General features: G+C 46.2%; 2 protein-coding genes and 3 non-coding genes across 6 annotated transcripts in view; 3 read left to right on the top strand and 2 right to left on the bottom strand.

Annotated features, from left to right (window-relative positions):
- The window catches only part of LOC135911484 (glutamate [NMDA] receptor subunit 1-like), a 139,800-nt gene extending 135,378 nt beyond the window's left edge, over positions 1–4,422 (bottom strand). For both annotated transcript variants that reach the window (XM_070526914.1, XM_070526915.1), the window contains exon 1: positions 4,331–4,422. The gene's annotated coding sequence lies outside the window, so the exon portion shown is untranslated. The remainder of the gene's footprint in view (positions 1–4,330) is intronic.
- Positions 1–18,954, bottom strand: part of BORCS5 (BLOC-1 related complex subunit 5) — a 343,941-nt gene that overhangs the window by 192,050 nt on the left and 132,937 nt on the right. The gene's annotated exons all lie outside the window — the stretch shown is intronic.
- On the top strand, positions 5,157–5,229 carry TRNAV-CAC (transfer RNA valine (anticodon CAC)). The gene has a single exon. It is a non-coding gene; the product is annotated as a tRNA-Val (tRNA).
- On the top strand, positions 6,631–6,703 carry TRNAV-CAC (transfer RNA valine (anticodon CAC)). Its single transcript has one exon. It is a non-coding gene; the product is annotated as a tRNA-Val (tRNA).
- Positions 8,963–9,035, top strand: TRNAV-CAC (transfer RNA valine (anticodon CAC)). The gene has a single exon. It is a non-coding gene; the product is annotated as a tRNA-Val (tRNA).

Genomic DNA, 18,954 nt, shown 5'->3' with positions numbered 1-18,954 from the left:
ACCTTTCGGGGCTCCCACTGAATCAGCGACATAGCGTGCCCGGCGCAAAACCCAAACGCAGTTGGCATCTCCTGCATGCGCAGTGGCTACGACGCTATACCTTATACTAAAACTCTGTTATTGACGCAGATCTAGACGCGACAACTGACGATGAATACAGGCATTCAAAACTAAAGCATTCAGCATTTGGTTCAGTGGTAATAGAAACACTCAAGAGACTGGTGACATCTCCAATGACAGTCAGTTCTTGCATTACAATTCTGTTGTATAATTGCTGGGTGTCCTTTTTGTTAGAATTTTCTGTCATTTAAAGAGGTGCAGTCTACGTCTGGTTCATTAATCTGGATTGCCCTACTTTTATCGCATAACTTGTCTCGATTCGCATAGAAATATACATATCTTTGTTGTTTTCTGTTCCCTCCCACTCATTTCCCAATTTGTAATGAAGCATGCATGGATCATATTTCTTTTTAAATACTCTTCATGTGATGTCTAAATGGTTTCTATTCATCTAAATTTACTCTAACACCGCCCGCTGTCTTATGGACTGAGAAGACAAGAGCATATCATCGCTTTAGTCGGCAGCAAGTAAGGAACCATGGAGGAAAAATCGCAATGTTGATGTAATTCTAAATGCATTTCTTTCTGCAACAGTCTCTGAAGTTCTTGTAATCAGAAAAAATATTTTGACGAAATGCAGGTAAAAAAAAACCATCGTGTTGCTTCGAGATCAAGCACACTCCTCTAGCATACACATAGGCCCGGCTTACTTTACAAAGTACGCCTGCATTCATTTTCTTTCGACGTTATAAATACGTATTGTAGGTGGAATGCCATGCGTTCGTCGTTTACACCCTTCTTTTCTAAAACTTGTCCAAAAACGTTCAGCTTCGAGAAGCGTGTGCTATGCTTGACAAAAAATAAAGAAGCTGCATGTAGAGCAGCACCTGCCATGTTCAGCACTTTTCCAAATTTGGCGATGAATAGATCAAACACATTATGCAGCTGTCAAAAAACAACAATGCGGTCGTCTTCGCAGGACCCTTCTTAGAAAAATGGTGTAGCAAGGAAGTCTGTGTGTTTTACCTTATTATTTACAAATAAAAATGGTACTGTACTTTTCAAAGCACCCTGGACGCTGATGGGTTATTTTGACGCCGTTAGGTCTTTGTTTTTGTCCTAGTTTTTGCTGTTGTCTTCAGCGTGTCGTTGATGTACTGATGGAAGGATTGACGTGCGTCGGAATGTGATGAATAGGTATAGTGTCCTTGTACGTAGAAAACAGTGCTTCTAGTTTGACGGAAATAGAAAGTATTGCCTTGTTCGTATACGTACTACTGTATACGGAATATTGGGATATCGGAGACGTACATGCGAGCAGCAGCGCTGGTGGTGACATCTTGTGAAGCTGAGTTCAACAACAGTACGGCCAGAAATCATTGCCTTCGTTTTAGAGCGCAGCTCTTAGGCGCCGGCTCCTGCGTTCAGTGTCGGCTGCCTCGGCGTTGTTGTACCTCGTAACCGGGCGAACGAGCACAGCGAAAGATGAAAGCGAACGCGGAATGCAGTGGGAGATGAAAGAAGAGCGCGCGAAGAGGAAAGTGGAGGAGGTGGCTACGCTGAAAGCATGACCCTCACATGAGGCGGAATGCGGAGGAGGAGTGGAGAGGAGAGGACCTGCGCATGCGCTGAGTTGCTGGCGGCCGTGGCATCAACAGCCGCGTGGGCGACCTCATCTGCGCTTCTGAGGGGGAGCCAGTGTGGCGTGAGGTGGGGAAGGCAACGCTCGTCCGCGGCGACAGCTGCTTAGGTCAATCCAGGGTACCAGCGTGTGTGACGGGGATCACTGCTCCTGCAAGGGGCGATGGCGATCGGCTACGAGTAAGGCTCGATATGACGCCCCCTTGGGTGTTGGCGGCGCTGACATTGCTACCAGGATGATTTCCCCACGACGAAGGACCGCTCTCGTTGGTGGAACGAGAGCGGTAGAAGAAAAGCGTAGCGCCGCGCAAGACGGGCTGTGCGGGGACGATGGCTACAATATGGCGCCGGAGTAGCGCGCGTCGCCTGTATGTAAACAAAGCACTGCATGAGTGCAGATCTGTCTGCGGCGGCTGCTATGAATCGCACCCACGCCTCACCGACGCGCTATCTTTCGCGATCTCCCGATTTGCTAAAACCCCTTAAACTTCGTAAGGTAGTGCCACACTTTGAAGAGTGCCGCCTCCTCCTCGCGCGCTCTGGCCGACGCCACCGCCGCGTCGCTATTGGCCTAATAGCATCACGTGGGCCCTCGCGCCTTGCTTCAGCGCCATTTTTGTTCGAGAAGCGTCTACGGAGTGGCGAGGAGCGCATGTTGACGCCGTTGCTACCTCGAGCAGTGTAGGTGGCGCCACAGTCGAGGAGGGAGCGTGAAAGAGAGGAGAAACGAGGAGGAGAGAAGGCGGAGGAGGAGAGTGTCGCTACTTTACGAAGTTTGAGGGGTTTTACGATTAGCGAGGCAATCGCGCCACACTTCGGTCCGTCTGCAGTGTGCCTCACGAAACAGATCGTCCGCGCCAGCTACGCTGCTCGCAGCGTTCTGTTCCTATGATAAACCGTGTGCCTATATACATAATCATAATGCAAAATATTGACACGCTAAATGAAACCAAGCATAGAGCTGCGCTAAAATTTCGCAATAGGGAGTATCGTAATCGCCGGTGAATTTTTTCTTTATTTATTCGTTTTAATAAACAACCGACGACTACTATCCTTGTTTGAAGCAGCTGTTACACTCAGAATAAGATATCTTTATTCACTTCTTGAGGTAACAAAACGGCCTGCTTGGATAACTTCTGCACGAGAATATATATGTTTAGTGCTATCTCTGTGGCGTTTAAAGCATATATTTACCCCCAAATTCGAGGTGCTCATACGCAGCACATCCTGCTCGGACCGGCGTTCCTCGCGTCAAGAACAAGCAAAAAACTTATTTATCTCAGGGACGCTACGATCATGCTTCTTATTCGACCTTAATTTATCGAGGTGGAAATATTTAACTTTGAATACCGCACTAAAGCGTCATTCAAGATCGTAACATTACCAATGGCTGTTTCCATAGAAAATCATGTTCAGGGAGAGAGAATAGGTCGGTTGCCTTGAATTACAAATTCAATGTACCAGTATATTTGTTCGCGCATTAGCTAAACCCATCGGTGTGCCATATGCATGGTCTCCAAGCAAGAAAGCTGATAGATGACGATAGTGGAGAGCATTGCGTTTGTAACGTGAAGTGACCATGCACACATCGAAGGTAATACTATATTGTGTATAGCGGATCAGTTACTTCTTTGAGAGTAAGCACTCTCCACTGACAAGGGCCTTTACAAATTCTAAAGAATATTTGTACGTTCAGTGGCTTTACACATTCGAAGGATACCGAGAACCGACTGCTGAAAATTGCTTCTGCAAAGCTGCTCAACTCGATTTCTTCAGGGAAAGTCTACTCCAAATCGTTTTTCCACAGTGTACAAGAAAGAGAAAGAAATGTGAACACTAGCACCGGCCACCAACAGCAATAACCGTTGGACAAATAAAGTTTATTCCTATCCTATCCTATCCTATCTGAAACGATTAACTAAACTTGTAATCAAACAGAATCTTTCACGCAGTGCAAGGAAACGTTGATTCAGGGCTTTACTGAATCGAAGCGATGCACTGCAGTGAACACATACACAAGGGGGTATGCAGCTGCACCTGTCAAAGCTAGGTTGCACTCCTGAAGCTACATAACAAATATTGTCTTTCATTTTTCTTTCTTTTTTCCCAGCAGCGTCCAGTAGAGTTTTGTTGGCGTCAATATAAACGGCGAAGAAAGATCCAAGACCGCGTATACGTTGAAGTGAGCAGAACACTGCCGAGCTCCTCTATACACCCTTGAACAATAATCGTAACCTGCCCGTAACTAGCACTAGCGCGAGCGTAAGTAACCGCACGTGCAACCTCCAGAAGCAGAGCGCCGAGAGTCGTTGCAAAGAGGAGGCACCCGCGATAGCGCCGGAAACTGCCTGCAACGAGCCATTGGCGACGGCGCCGAGCCTCCACTTGCAACCTCGTTTCGTCCGCTGTTCAGAGCGCCGCGCGCGGCCCGGCGGAGACCGGGGCCGCACCGCCTGCCTAATCGCTGCTCCCCTCTTCAAACTACAACTTCTCGTCGAAGATACCAGCGATGCCGCCTCGCGCGCAGCGACATGAAGATTCTTCGTGAAACGCCGCGGACAGCCGGTCCGGAGGAAGCTGCAGGACGAGAGGATCAAAGCAAAGAGAAAGAAAGGTGCTGTGCGCTCACGTTTCAGCCGGCCGTCGCTCAGGACATCTTCCACGTCCACGGGGAGAGCGCTGTGTGGTTCTTTTTTGACTTTCTCCGACGGGATACTCCGGACGCCGGGATGCGGCGTGACGGAGCATCCGGGAGGATGCGGAAGAAACGACCGCGATTTGTTGGCAGGTGTCGCCGCGTGGCGACATTTCTCCAAACTATAATTCAGAGCGTCTTTTTTTGTGTCCGATAGATGGCGCCACGTACCTTCTTGCTGGAAAAAGTTCAGAAAGTTGTGTCAACGCCTCCTTGGTTGTGCACGTCTAAACGCTGCAATACGTGCCTGTCGGATGGGGCCAAAAAGTGACGACGTCGTCAGCTCTTGCCTAGTTTGCAGAGTAAAACAGGAATACTTCCTCCATTGCACACCGCCAGTGCTGTGACAAAGTTGAGTGAGGTCAGCGCGTCTTTAGTTCAGATATTGTGCATAATTCGTTCCCGCGTGAAATTAGTCGTATTTTCTAGTACAAATGGTGAGCTACTGCTAGCCTTCGTTTATTGTGACCGCTTTTAAATACATTTCCTGCGTCTGTTTCATTTACGGTAGCAACCGTTAAGAAGATTCTGGACCGCAGCGGAAACAGCCAGCACCTATTTCTGTGGGTGCACAAGCTTTCTCTCTTTCTCTCTCATTTCCTCCCTCTCCGGTGTTCCTTGTTTAAAGCTGAGGTTTAAAGTTGGCTCTCAGACACCATACAACTGCGATATCCCTCATAAACTTCAAAAAATGTAGTACACCATGTTTTCAACGCGCGCAAATTATAAAACAGTGCCATTTAACTCAGTGCGCACAGCCGTTTCCGTGGTGTAGTGGTTATCACGTGCGCCTCACACGCGCAAGGTCCCCGGTTCGATCCCGGGCGGAAACAGTTTTTTTTCCTCTTTTCATTTTTGTTGTAGTTTGTATTTGTGATCGTATTAGTGCGTTCTAGACATATGCACAGTTGAGAAGAACAAATTTTCTGACGGGACAGGTGAAGTACGCAATAAACCGGACGCACAGATTTCTTAAATTAGCCCTCGTCTTAGCTTTCGCAGCTTCTGTGAAGTCTTCCAACTGCTGGAACGGCCTGCAGGCGTGTCTCACCAGTGGTTGGTTTCAAAATCGCAATCGCTTTTGTTGTGACAATTAGTAGGATTACGGGATGTTATATCCAGGTGGAGGTTCCGAAGTCAAAGACTGTAACGCAAATTGCAAATTTTGCAGTTTGACTCGTGCAGTTGGACTCGGAAAATTAAACGCAATACAGCACAGAAAACAGCAGTTTCAACAAGTCGTTAAGAAGGAAGAATTACAGGGAACGAGGAGTGTGGCCATATTTTCACCTGATCCCCTTACAGGCCTTCAGAAGGTCCCCTCAATAAACACCGTACCAATCCCCTTGTAAAGTTCACAGCAGAAATGAGGGACCTGTTGTACCTGATATGCTGGAGCCGATCTTCCTGCGAAGCCTTCGCAGCATTTGCGATGGTTTAAATATGCTTATCACCTGTGTAACGTATACAGCAAAATTATGAATCATTTTCTTATGTTTTGATCGCTGTCAGTAGTATCATCTCCCAACGAAAGTAGCCTGAGGTTAATAATTTGCAAGAATCGAATGTGCTGTCAAATGTGCTAGAATGGGTGCCAAGAGAACGGAAGCGCAGTCGAGGACGGCAAAAGACTAAGCGGGGTGAGGAAATTAAGAAATTAGAAGGCGCTAGTTGGAATGTGTTGGTGCAGGAGATGGCAGGGAGAGCCCTTCGTCCTGCGGTAGGCTAGAATAGGCTGATAATGATGAGGGTGATGATGATGTTGTCATACTGCTTCCATCTGCAATTTATCCCCTTTCTCTCTGCCAAAATGGGGCGCATGTTTATTTTCTGACGGCTTATATTACTTTTTAAAGAGTTAATTAGGCTGGTTTGGTTGCACGAGAGTGTAGAGGCACATCGATTTGGGACGTATATCGCGTCGACGAAAGAAATTGAAATGGCGGCAACAACAACAACGACAACAAATAATCTAGAAGCGGATGGTACGTTATGACTTGAATGGTCCGGCATATGTGATTGAATGAAGTACTCAGCGCTACTGCACACTTTTTTGTTTACTCATTTGCTTGTCGCGTCTCAAGTACCGGATGTGCGTAAAATAAGAAATTCACTGCAGATGAGGACGACTCGACCCGTCTCTAGGGTCCAGGTCTACCTTATATATAGGTAGACCTGGACCTAGGGTCCAGGTCTACCTTGACCTCGACGAGACCGCGCTACTCGAACAGCCGGTTTCCGTGGTGTAGTGGTTATCACGTGCGCCTCACACGCGCAAGGTCCCCGGTTCGATCCCGGGCGGAAACATTTTCTTTTTTTTTAAATATTTTCCTGAAACCCCATGTGTAGCCACTTGTTCACCACCTTAAATGGATAACCTGCCCGCATTTACCTTTTATCTATCACGTTCCATGTATTGCTCATTGGCCTAAACCACTTTCTAATTCGAGTGGGATTGCGTAATTCTCTCGAATATAAAGTCAGCTGCCTGAAGAAGTTCGGTTATATTCTTCCCGCCAGCTTTCGACAAAAGCGATACTAATACAGTAAAAGCTCGTTAATTCGAACCGCAACGGGAAGCCGCTTCAGTTCGAATTAACGAAAGTTCGAACTAACGAAAGTGAAGGAGGGTAACAGTACACTGCGATTTGGAAGCAGTAGGGCATGTCAGAAATTTGGCGTGTCAGAAAGTGATGGCGTGTACCGCGGGCACACGCCATCTTCAAGTCGAAGCTCTGGGTCCGACTGTGCCACACCACCGATGTCCACCGAAACGAACGTTAGCCGAGGCTTAACACCATCCCAATTAATCGCGACGGCCGATACCTCCTAAGCTGAAAACAGAGGTGCACAACCGATGAAGACTGCCGAGACAAAGACGCTGAACATGTGAAGGTGGCGAAGGCCCTGATTCGTTGGTTCTTGATTGCAAGCGCAGCTGCGACGTACTTGATTCGCTGTGTTTTGGAGCTCGCCGTGCCATCTCCGCCAACATTAGCAGCTGTACAAGATTTACAAAGCCTCCGAGATTCGCAACGGGCAAGAAGTCTCCGAGGTTACGTAGAACGGAGAGGCGGCAGCCGCCGCTGCCTTCTGGCTGACCCCGCGTCGGTTAGATTTTTTTCCGATTTTGCCTTCTCTCGCCGTTCTCTCCGTTTCGGACGCAATACAGCCTTGTGTGTAGGCAGTAGGCGCGTTTCTCTGGCCGTGTGCCAGGCGAGCGTAGTTCGAATTATCCGTGAGGGAACCTTCTCGCGTTCGAATTAACGGACTTTTTCATACATAGACTTCTATGGAGCTTGGCCGGACCAAATAGTACAGTTCGAATTATCCATAAATTCGAATTATTGAAGTTCGAATTAACGAGCTTTCACTGTATAATATAGCAATACTGCAGACGAGTTACAACAAACGATTGACGACCTCAACTGACAGAGTGTAAGTGTGGGGTTGAACATTAATATGCAGAAGTCAGAGCCGAACAAAAGAACAAGAGTTCAGGATCGCGAGTCAACATCTAAAATCTGTGAAGGAGTACGTTTACCTAGGTCAATTAATCACAAGGAACCCTGATCAGGAGAAGGAAATCCACAGAAGAATAAAAATGGGCTGGAGCTCAAACGGCAGACATTGTCGGCTCCTTTCTGGAAGCTTATGATTATCATTGGAAAGGAAGCTGTACAATCAGTGCATTTTACTGGTGCTGAAACATGGGGCAGAGACTCGGAGACTGACAAAGAAGCTTGAGAACAAGTTAAGGAACGCGCAAAGAGTGATGGAAAAAAGAATCCTAGGCATAACGGTAAGAGACAGAAAGAGAGCAGTTTGGATCAGAGAGCAAACGAGTATAGCCGATATTTTAATTGACATTCACAGAAGAAAAGGAGTTGGGCAGTTCATGTAATGCGCAGATTAGATAACAGTTGGACCATTAATGTTACAGAATGGGTACCAAGAGAAGGGAAGCGCAGTAGAGGACGGCAGAAGACTAGGTATAGTGGTGCAATTAAGAAATTCGCAGGCGCTAGTTGGAATTTGTTGGTGCAGGACAGGAGTAATTGGAGATCGCAGGAAGAGCCCTTCGTCCTGCAGTAGGCTAAAATAGGCTGATAATGGTGATGGTGATGATGATGTTGTTGTCATACAGCTTCCATGCGCAATTTTCCCCCTTTCTCTCTGCGAGAACGGGCCATGTTATTTTCTGTCGGCGTATTTTAATTTTAAAGAATTAGTTAGGCTGGTTTAGTTGCACGAGGGTTAAGAGGGACATCAGGTGGGACATAGATCGCGTCGACGAAAGAAATTAAAATGGCGGCAAAAACAACAGCAACAAAAATTTTGGAAGGTGATGGTCCGTTATGAATTGAAAGGCCCAGCATGTGTTATTGAATGAAGTGCCCAACGTTACTGTGCATTTTTGTGTTCACTCACTTGCTTGTCGCGTCTCAAGTACCGGATGTGCGTAAAATAAGAAATTTACTACAGACGAGAATGACTGGACCCGTCGCTAGGGTCCAGGTCGATCTTAGTCCTGACTTCGCCAAGACCTCGGCATTCGGACAGCCGGTTTCCGTGGTGTAGTGGTTATCACGTGCGCCTCACACGCGCAAGGTCCCCGGTTCGATCCCGGGCGGAAACAGTTTTTTTTTGTTCGTACATTTTTTTTTTAAATATTTTCCTGAAACACTATGTGTAGGTTAGCCAATCGTGCACTACCTTAATTGGATAACCTGCCTGTATTTCCCCTTTGTCTATCTCGTTCCATGCATTGCACATTGGCCTCAACCCCTTTCTAATTAGAAAAAAAGATTACGTAAGTCATTCATATCGAAAATAAAGTCAGCTGCCTGAGGAAGTTCGGTTATATTCTTGCCGGCAGCTTTCGACAAAAGCGATACTAATATAACATAGCAACACTGCAGACAAGTTACAACAAATGATTGAGGACCATAGTTTAGAGAGCATAAGAGTGGGATTGAAGATTAATATCCAGAAGACAAAAATAATGGTCATAGTCGGGCAAGGGAAGAAGAGTTCAGGATCGCCAGTCAACCTCTAGAGTATCTGAAGGACTACATTTACATAAGTCAATTAATCACAAAAAACCCTGATCATGAGAAGAAATTCATAGAAGAATAAAAAATTACCGACGATTACGTTACTTCCTAATGCGAAATTTGAGCGCAGCAAATAAGCTGTTTCACCTTTTCGATAGATTGAGGCAAAGAAATCGAGCAACACATGTATGCGCTATCACATAATTTTTTTTTTTTCACATCGTTACCCATCCGATACCCATCGTTACCCAAGGCCGAAATAGGAAATTTGCCAGCAAATATAATGCTGTGCATTGGCAAGCCTTACATGATCACCCTCAACGTGGATGTTTCCGATGGCCTTTCGGCGGCGCGAACGGCAGGGTCTTCTCGGCGGCGGCGCTTAGCCTCTGCTTCGGCGACGCGTACTCCTGGATCATCTCGACGGCGGCGACGGTAAGCTTCTGCTTCGGCGGCACGCACCTCTGGATTCTGACGGCGACGGCGCTGGGCCTCTGCTCTGGCAGCTCGTTTAGCAGCAGCAGCAGCAGCAGACGGAGGACTTCCATCGGTCGTCTCGCTCATGGCTCAGAAAGAACTGGCAGATAATTTCGCAGTGGCGAACGGCAGCGGCAATTTCGGCTCGGGCGGTGCACATATACAGATCCGCCGCCACCGATCTCGCTCTCTGATTGCCACCGCACAGGGGTTGCATTGGAGGAGGAGCGAAGAAAGGAATTAAGTTCGAGCCGGCGCTTTGACAACCGGAGACTCGCAGGAAGAGGGGGGAGGGGGGCGGCGTGTACACTCAGCGGCAAACGATGAGGGCAGAAGCGAGCGCAGCAAGCGGACAACACGATAAAGGGAGGAGGGAAGAGATAGCAGCGACTGACTGATGCCGCTGACGCCGATAGTGAGTCAACCCCAGCTGCGGAGTTGGTTTCAGGGACAACGCCGCCGATGCCGACACAAACAATATGATACCCTCGCTTCCGCAGCGCTAAGAACCAGGTCTAGCCGTGGGAAGGTGGTCACGTATTCGTCGACGTGCCGGGGCCTACGTGAAATAACCGGCGCGTCGGCAACTGAAGAGCACCCTATCCGCCACACAAGAACAGGGGGGGGGGACCCTTTCCTCCTCTTTCTGCATGGCAGCGACGGTGTTCTATGCAGTCACGTTATCTTGACTCTCTAGCGGCGTCAGCGGCATCCAGCGGTATCAGTCGGTCGCTGCTAGCGCTGGGGGGATGAAAGGGGGGCGGAGCTAGTTACGAGGCCGACGACAACGCCGACGACGACGCGAAACCCAGGAACGGACGCCAAAGAGCTGCGCTCTAAAATGGGTTGCATAGAGTTCATACGGCAGACACTGTCAGCTCCTTACTGGAAGATTACCATTAGCATTGAAAAGGAAGGTGTACAATCAGTGCATTTTACCGGCGCCGACATAGGACAGAGACTTGGAGACTGACAAAGAAGCTTGAGAACAAGTTATGGACCGCGCAAAGAGTGATGGAACAAAGAGTCCTAGGTTAAGAGACAGGGAGAGAGCGGTTTGGATCAGACAGCAAACGAGTATAGCCGGTATACCAACTGACATTAAGAGAAAAAAAACAAAAAAACGAAGCAGGGCAGGTCATATAATGCGCAGTCGAGGACGGCAGAAGACTATGTGGGGCAATGAAATTAGGAAATTCGCGGGCGCTAGTTGGAATCAGTTGGCGCAGGACAGAGGTAATTGGACATCGCAGGGCGAGGCCGTCGTCCTGCAGCGAACATATAATTGGCTTCTGCTGCTTTCCATGATGATGATGATGATGATGATGATGATGGTTAATCTAACATATCGGCCGCTGGGACCTCACATACGAGGAAAAGTAAGCATCAACTATGTTCAGAACAGCAGTTTACGATAGGTAGTGAGGCACTGGAATTGGTAAGGGAATACATCTACTTAGGGCAGATAGTGACTGCGGATCCGGATCATGAGACTGAAATAATCAGAAGAATAAGAATGGGCTGGGGTGCGTTTGGCAGACATTCTCAGATCATGAACAGCAGATTGCCATTATCCCTCAAGAGGAAAGTTTATAACAGCTGTGTCTTACCAGTACTCACGTACGGGGCAGAAACCTGGAGGCTTACGAAAAGGGTTCTACTTAAATTGAGGACGACGCAACGAGCTATGGAAAGAAGAATGATAGGTGTAACGTTAAGGGATAAGAAAAGAGCAGATTGGGTGAGGGAACAAACGCGAGTTAATGACATCTTAGTTGAAATCAAGAAAAAGAAATGGGCATGGGCAGGACATGTAATGAGGAGGGAAGATAACCGATGGTCATTAAGGGTTACGGACTGGATTCCAAGGGAAGGGAAGCGTAGCAGGGGACGGCAGAAAGTTAGGTGGGCGGATGAGATTAAGAAGTTTGCAGGGACGGCATGGCCACAATTAGTACATGACCGGGGTTGTTGGAGAAATATGGGAGAGGCCTTTGCCCTGCAGTGGGCGTAACCAGGCTGATGATGATGATGATGTTCCGAATGCCTCGAAATGCCACGAAAATCCAGGATACAGAGTAAACATGGCAACCACCACCCACCACCAGCCAGCAACAATGAAAAGAGCCATGCCTGTATTCTGCCTCGCAAATACGGAAAGCAGAATGATAGATGGCTTTCGCAGGAGTCACTGAGGAGTGAGCGCCACTTTCGTTAGGCATTCCAATTTAGGCCTTTTCGACCATTTCTGGAAATGCAAAACTGCTGGAAGAAGTTGCTGCGTCTGCGACTCCTGCGAATCAGACTGATGATGAGGGTTAGTATAGATTTCCCCTTTGAAACGGTGCGGTGGCGTTTGCCACAACAATTCAGTCTACTGTTTAAGTGTTTATGTTATTGTAATGTCAAATGTTTGTAACTTATACTTTTCTCTGTACATAATTGTTATATTTTGCAGTTGCAAATTTACAAATTTTTGTTCCATGTCCCTCTTTCTGCTTATACGCCACAAATGCTGCCATCATCTCTCACGTTTACCGCGCCAGTGTTTATCTTTTCGCTACCGTCTTTCAACCACAGGAACTCCTGAAGACTAAACCCATATGTATTCATTACTGGATGTATACCACAGTATTGCAACAAGATATGTGTAATGGTTTCCGAAGTTTTTCCGCATGTCACACACAAGTCATTTTCTTGTTTAAATATCCTGTTGTCTCTTCGCATCCTCAGACAGCCCGACCTTGCCTCAAAAAGAAATGCACTCCCTCTTCAGTTACCCTACAACATTTTCTTGTTGATCTCTTTATTCCATAGTCTTTAGTATGACAGGGATTTCCTCCATCTTCTCTAACCAATGCTCGCAATCCACTCGTCTAGCTTTAACTTTTATGTTCATTATTTATTTTTTCACACTAATGCTGTAGCCTGTACACTTTCCAGCCAGTTTTCTGGTTCGTTTTCGCCACTGGGAGTCCACAATTTGTCTGTACAAGTAATTAAAAACTCTGTAATAGCTGTCCATCTACTATCGTCCATGTGTCTCAGTCTCAGGAACAGGTTAGCTACTGCTGATGATGATGTTGATGACGATGATGTTGATGATAATGATCTGGTGGCATCCCCTTTGAAACGGGGCGGTTAAAAACAGTCACCTAGCCTGCTTGATATAATCAGGCATGCCATACATGTTTTTATCACGCATTTTTGTATACACCTCCTTAATCTCTTTTCCTTCAAAATCTACCTTGTACCGCTAGCTATGAACAGTAATTGAAAGATCCCGTCTTCCCTGCTTTTTTTCCCACCAATACTCTAAACCTCTCTTGCTTATCTCGAGTGCTGACCGGTTGACGCTTCCGTCCACTTTAAGCCCAAACGCTTCTTGAAGGTGTACTTTAGCTGCGGTCGTCACTGGGTGAATCCCTTCGCATTCCATCGGGATGTGCTGAGTGGACTCCAGATTTTTGCTGCAGCATACACGTGCCTCATGTAGTTCAGAATATTTGCTCCGGTACGTTTTTGTCCTTGGGTAACCGGGTTTTTGTCCTTGGGTAACCGGCTCGATCCTCAAATAGGAAAGCACTGCCCTTTGTGTTACCGTACAGATATTCTCTTCTAATTTCTTTTTTCTCATTCTCGTAAATCTGAATTGCCCCTTTTGTTTCCGTTGTTCGCATCCAGCTGACTGTCTCTGTTTCTATCACTTTATTTTTGATTGCTCCTGGCTTTCTATGTACACTTTCAATTACCCTATACTTGGTTGCCAACATTTTTGACCTCTTCCTCTATTCAGTGCTCACACTTTTCAAGTTCACATACTCGTGTCTCTTTAGCTGCCCATTTATTTTCATTCATGTTTCTGAGTCAACTGGTAGAGGTAATGTGGTGCCCTCTTTTGGCTATAAACGCAAGTTCTTATAGCGCCATTATTGCCTCTGAGATTAGGCTACAACGTGCGTCGCTAAATCTCAGAGGCCATAGCGTCACTTTTCTACTCGTCAGAGATTTATGTGCGCAATGTATTGTACAGAGAAACGTGTAATAGAAAAAAATGTATCGCATTTCATTATCGAATAAAAGACCCACAATGCCAGAGTGATTGCAAGCGTAGGTAACGGTTCAGTTAGGGACAAAGGTTTTAAATGCGAAAGATCGAGATCAAATCGACAAAAGGCTGGATGGCGACATATGCAGTAAGCCCCGAATAAATCAAGCAGGCTGGGTGACTGTCTCCACCCAGTTTTAAAGGGGATTCCAATTAAACATCATTGACATCGAGTCATGGAGGAGTGTTGAGTTACAGCGCCTAGAAGTATATTCTAGACACTATAGTTGTGTGGAGGAAAAGTCTAAAAGGCGGGATCAGACTGCAGAAAATATTTGGACAAGGAGCCTTGTGTTACTCAGACAAGAACTGCTATCGCAGTGTGGAGTTATTTAAATGAAACGGTGCATCTGTCCAGCAGATTGCGCTCCTGCAGGAAACCGCCCTGTTAATAGTGTTTCTGCCTTCCTATCTCCTTCAATCCGGTTTCATTGGTGCAAGGTTGCAAACAGGACTTTTGTATGGTTTACCTCGATGCTTTTCCATTGTTTGTTTCTCCTATTATAGACAATAAAAACGATAGAAAGGACTGACTCAACCTGCACCACCCAGGTTACTGCGAAACTATAAGCTTGCACACAAATGAAGTCTTGTACACATACAGGGTGTCCCACGCAGCTTGTGGCAAAACTAAGACATGCGTGCCTCATGGCATAATTACGTATTACTAAATAATTAACTTCTAAAACACAATCATAATGAAATTGTCGATCAGCAAAATTGTAGGCCATCATGAAAAAATCCCGATCCATCTTTCTATTTCTTAATACGTGGCACATAAAACTTTTTCGAAGCGTTAAGGAAAGCTCCCAAATAAAAAACACATGCACTTTTCACGTGCTTTTGCGGGCTTCTTTCAGGCTTTAAAAAATAATAAAAACTTCTATATAGCACGTATAGCGACATCAAGACGGGTCGGGAATTTTTCATGACAATCTCCTATTTCCTGATTGACAGTTTTGCTCTGATTCTAATACTTGAGAAGATAACTAAATAATAAGAGCTAATTATGTAATCAGGCAAAAGACACGCCAAAATATAGTCTGGCTTGCTTCAAGTGACGGCAAACATTACCACGGTTTCATGCAGCTATATGGCACTCGCATGTTTTTTTTTTTAAGTTTTGCACAAGTTACGTGGGACACCCTTTCATATCGTCCCTCTAAACCGCAGCTACTGGGAGCATCTATTCGGTAGCTACGCCGGTGGCCGCTTTCCGTGTTCGGAATGATAAAAAAGCGTGCAAGTCGCTGAGAGACGGATTGATGGGAGACACCGCCAGGACAAAAGCACCACTGGCAGCACAGGTTGCGGCAATCAAAGGGAGTGCGAAGGGGGGGGGGGGCGGAGGTCATTTGTAACCTGGCACTGGCCGCAAGTTGATGGCTTCCGTATCCCCGCGTCTCTTATGTTAAGAGTGTCTGCTGCGACGTACGGCGCCGTGTTGTACTTAGGACATTCAGAGGGAGACGGTGACAAACCACAGAAACGACCCTGACCTTGGTCTCTTCACCGTGCCGGTGGTGGCGTCCTCAAGATCCACTTCTTGTGTCTTGCCTCGGGACGCTGTCGCACATCTTGTCTAAGACGCTGGGGCCGTAACCAGGGCTAAGGACGTCCTTACACTCGCAGAAATTAGGGCTGCGGTGATATACTGCTGAGCTCAGCTTCCGCATATGTGTCACTATATGTAAAGAATATACAGTAGATGAAGATGACGTAGAGGCTATGAATGAAACCGTAACTAGCCTGGCTTCAGGAGCAGCAATTGAAGTGGGAGGCATTGCACCAAGGCAACCAGTAGGTGAGCTCTCCCACGTAACAAGGGAACTAATAAAGAAACGACAAAGAATGAAAGTGTCCAACTCAAGAGATCAGATAGAATTCGCGGAACTGTTAAAGCTAATAATCAAGGAGAAAATAAGGGATATCCGAAATTATAACGTAAGAAAGACTGGGGAAGCAGTAAAAGATGCTCGCAGCCTGAAAACAGTGAGACGGAAACTGGGCATCGGAAAAACAAAGATGTACGCACTGAAAGATAGACCGGGTAATATCATCAGCAATTTCGAAGGTATAGTGAAAGCAGCCGAAGAATTCTGTACTGACCTGTACAGTAATCAAAGTAGCCATGATACCTCCATACAGTATAGTATATTTATATTGTATATATTATATAGTATATATTACTATTGTATATATAATATAGTATATATTATATATAGTATATATAATTTAGAAACTTCTCCTATAACTAGCGATGAGGTCAGAAGGGCCTTGCAAGACATGAAACGAAGAAGAGCGGTAGGAGAAGATTGAATAACAGTCTATTTAATCAAAGATGGTGGAGACATAATGCTTGAAAAAATAGCGGTCCTTTGTACGAACTGTCTATCGACTTTAAGGGTCCCAGAGAACTGGAAGAATGCCAACATTATACTAATCCACAAAAAGGGAGATGTTCAAGAATTTAAAAATTATAGGCCCATTAGCTCACTTCGAATAGTATATAAAATAATAACCAAGGTAATCTCCAACAGAATAAGGGCAAAACTGGACTTGAGTCATCCAAGGGAACAGCCTGTCTTCAAGAAGGGATACTCTAGAATGGATCACATACATGTCATCAATCAGGTAATCGAGAAATCCGCAGAGCACAATCAGCCTCTATATATGGCTTTCATAGATTACGAAAAGCCTTTTGGTTCAGTCGAGAAACTAGCAGTCATAGAGGCATTACGTAATCAACGAATGCAGGACGCTTACGTAAATATCTTGCATAGTGTCTACACATATTCCACAGCTACCTTAATTCTCCATAAGTAAAGTATAAAGATAACTATAAAGAAAGGGGACAGACAGAGAGACACAATCTCTCCAATGCTAATCACGGCGTACATGGTAGAAGTATTCAAGCTATTAAACTGGGAAGGCTTAGGAGTAAGGATCAACGACGAATATCTCAGCAACTTCCGGTTTGCAGATGACATTGTCCTGTTCAGCAACACTGGAGACGAGTTGAAACAAATGATTGAGGACCTTATCAGAGAGAGTGCAAGAGTGGGGTTGAATGTTAATATGCACAAAACAAAGACAATGATCGATAGCCTGGCAAATCAACAAGAGCACAGAATCGCCAGTCAGCCTCTTGTGAAGGAATACGTTTACCTAAGCGAATTACTTCCAGGGCACCCTGATCATGCGAAGCACCAAATTTTGCTCCGCGCCATCACGGCATGATAATATCGATGGTGCGAAGTTCGCCGTCTTGAGACCAACTTTGTTATTAAATTAAAATATTTCATAAGTGAAAGGCACATTTGCTGCTAAGATGACATAGAAAGAAAAGGAGGCCACTAACGACGCACTGGCGGCACTTCCAACTGATTTATTTTTGTAAGCGTCCTCCCAGCCGGAAATATGCCTTTCACCATAAACGAAATAGGCCAAGAAGCAGTTATAATGTAGCACATATCTCATAAATGTTACTCAAGGTTCTTACTTGCTAAGTATTATCATTTGTAAGTGTCACAAGCGTGTTTTAGAGATTCTACAACCTGCAAAATTTGTATCAGAAGCTCGTTAATATAGGATCATATATGATGAGATGAAACCCTGACGCTTTCATATGAGATGCCGTAGGATGCCGAGATGCCGTATGAGATGCCGACACAGGAGTTGGCTATTATAAAACACTACCAACTACGCCTTTAACTGCATTGTTAACATAATTTAAAACACAGCACTCTCCTTTCGTATTTTGTTCGTTGGGCTCTCACACTTACTTTTACTGCAGGGTTCTTGCGGCAATAGCCTCATAAACAACTTGTAATAACATAATAGCAGCTTAGAGCTTCGATTCAGGCCTACCTTTCAGCTTTTCTACCATAATAAATCTCTCTCTCGCGTAATAGCATAATTAGCCTCTTTCATACGGACAAACATATACACGCACTGAAAGAGACAAAAAAACTTTAACGAACAGACGTACATTGGTAAAAACAAGATTGGGTGCTCACCGACAGGTAAAGGCTTGATGACACTCAACTTCACGCAGCTTGAGTCTCTGTTAAGTGGTAGTCATTCGTATTAGGAAAAAATAGGCAACAAAACGAGCTCCACATAAGACGGGAAGTGTAGTTCATCGCTCCCAGCACCGCCATTTAATCGCAGGGCCCGCCGCAGCCGCCTAATGTGTCATGGAAGACTAGTCCTGCCTCAAGCCAAGAGCCAGCTATATAGCGTTCTTTGAGTTTTACGGCCTGTTAGGCGCACTCGACAGCGCCAAAGCGCCTCTCTAAAATTGCGGACCGAGGCTGTAACCACGATTCGGTGATTTTTTTTTAGAAGGTAGAAACATAAATATGACTTGCGAAGAAAAGCAAAAAGACGAAAAAGAAGATTCGTTGAGCCGGAGCTGCGCCTGCAGTGAAGGTCCTCATCGGTCCCAGAAAACAAGTTGCGCCTTCAACGATCGTCCCCTCCGCACGGGCAACCTTGAGGCAAGCTGGCGATGCCAGCCCTCCCTGTCAGGAGGCGCTTCATACATGGCCCAGCTATAGGCGCCCGTACATAAAGCAAGAAGTGCGGAAAAGTTCAGATGCATCCTAGGCGAGCGGCAAAAATCCTTCCCGGGTCCCTAAATAAGGCAAGTGAGACCGATACAACGCCTCCTGTTGAGGCCGCGGTTAGCGCGACGGGTGGGGAGGGTTCGTTCAAGAGGGGGGGCGAGGGTAGCGCATTCTGGTGGCTCGGGCAGAAAATGAAAGACCGCGTTCATCAGAAGCCCCGGTGCACCTCCCATGGCCGGGGCACAAATTACTTTTTCTCGGGCATGAGGCAGGCCGACAACGGCTTGGCGAGATCGTTCGGCCCGCGCCATAAAGGGGCCCGAGGAAGACGACTCCGATACGGAG

The sequence above is a fragment of the Dermacentor albipictus genome, chromosome 10 (genome assembly GCF_038994185.2).
Source record: "Dermacentor albipictus isolate Rhodes 1998 colony chromosome 10, USDA_Dalb.pri_finalv2, whole genome shotgun sequence".
NCBI lineage: Eukaryota > Metazoa > Arthropoda > Arachnida > Ixodida > Ixodidae > Dermacentor > Dermacentor albipictus.
Note: the sequence above shows the minus strand (reverse complement) of the source record. Positions and strands in the feature narration are given on the sequence as shown.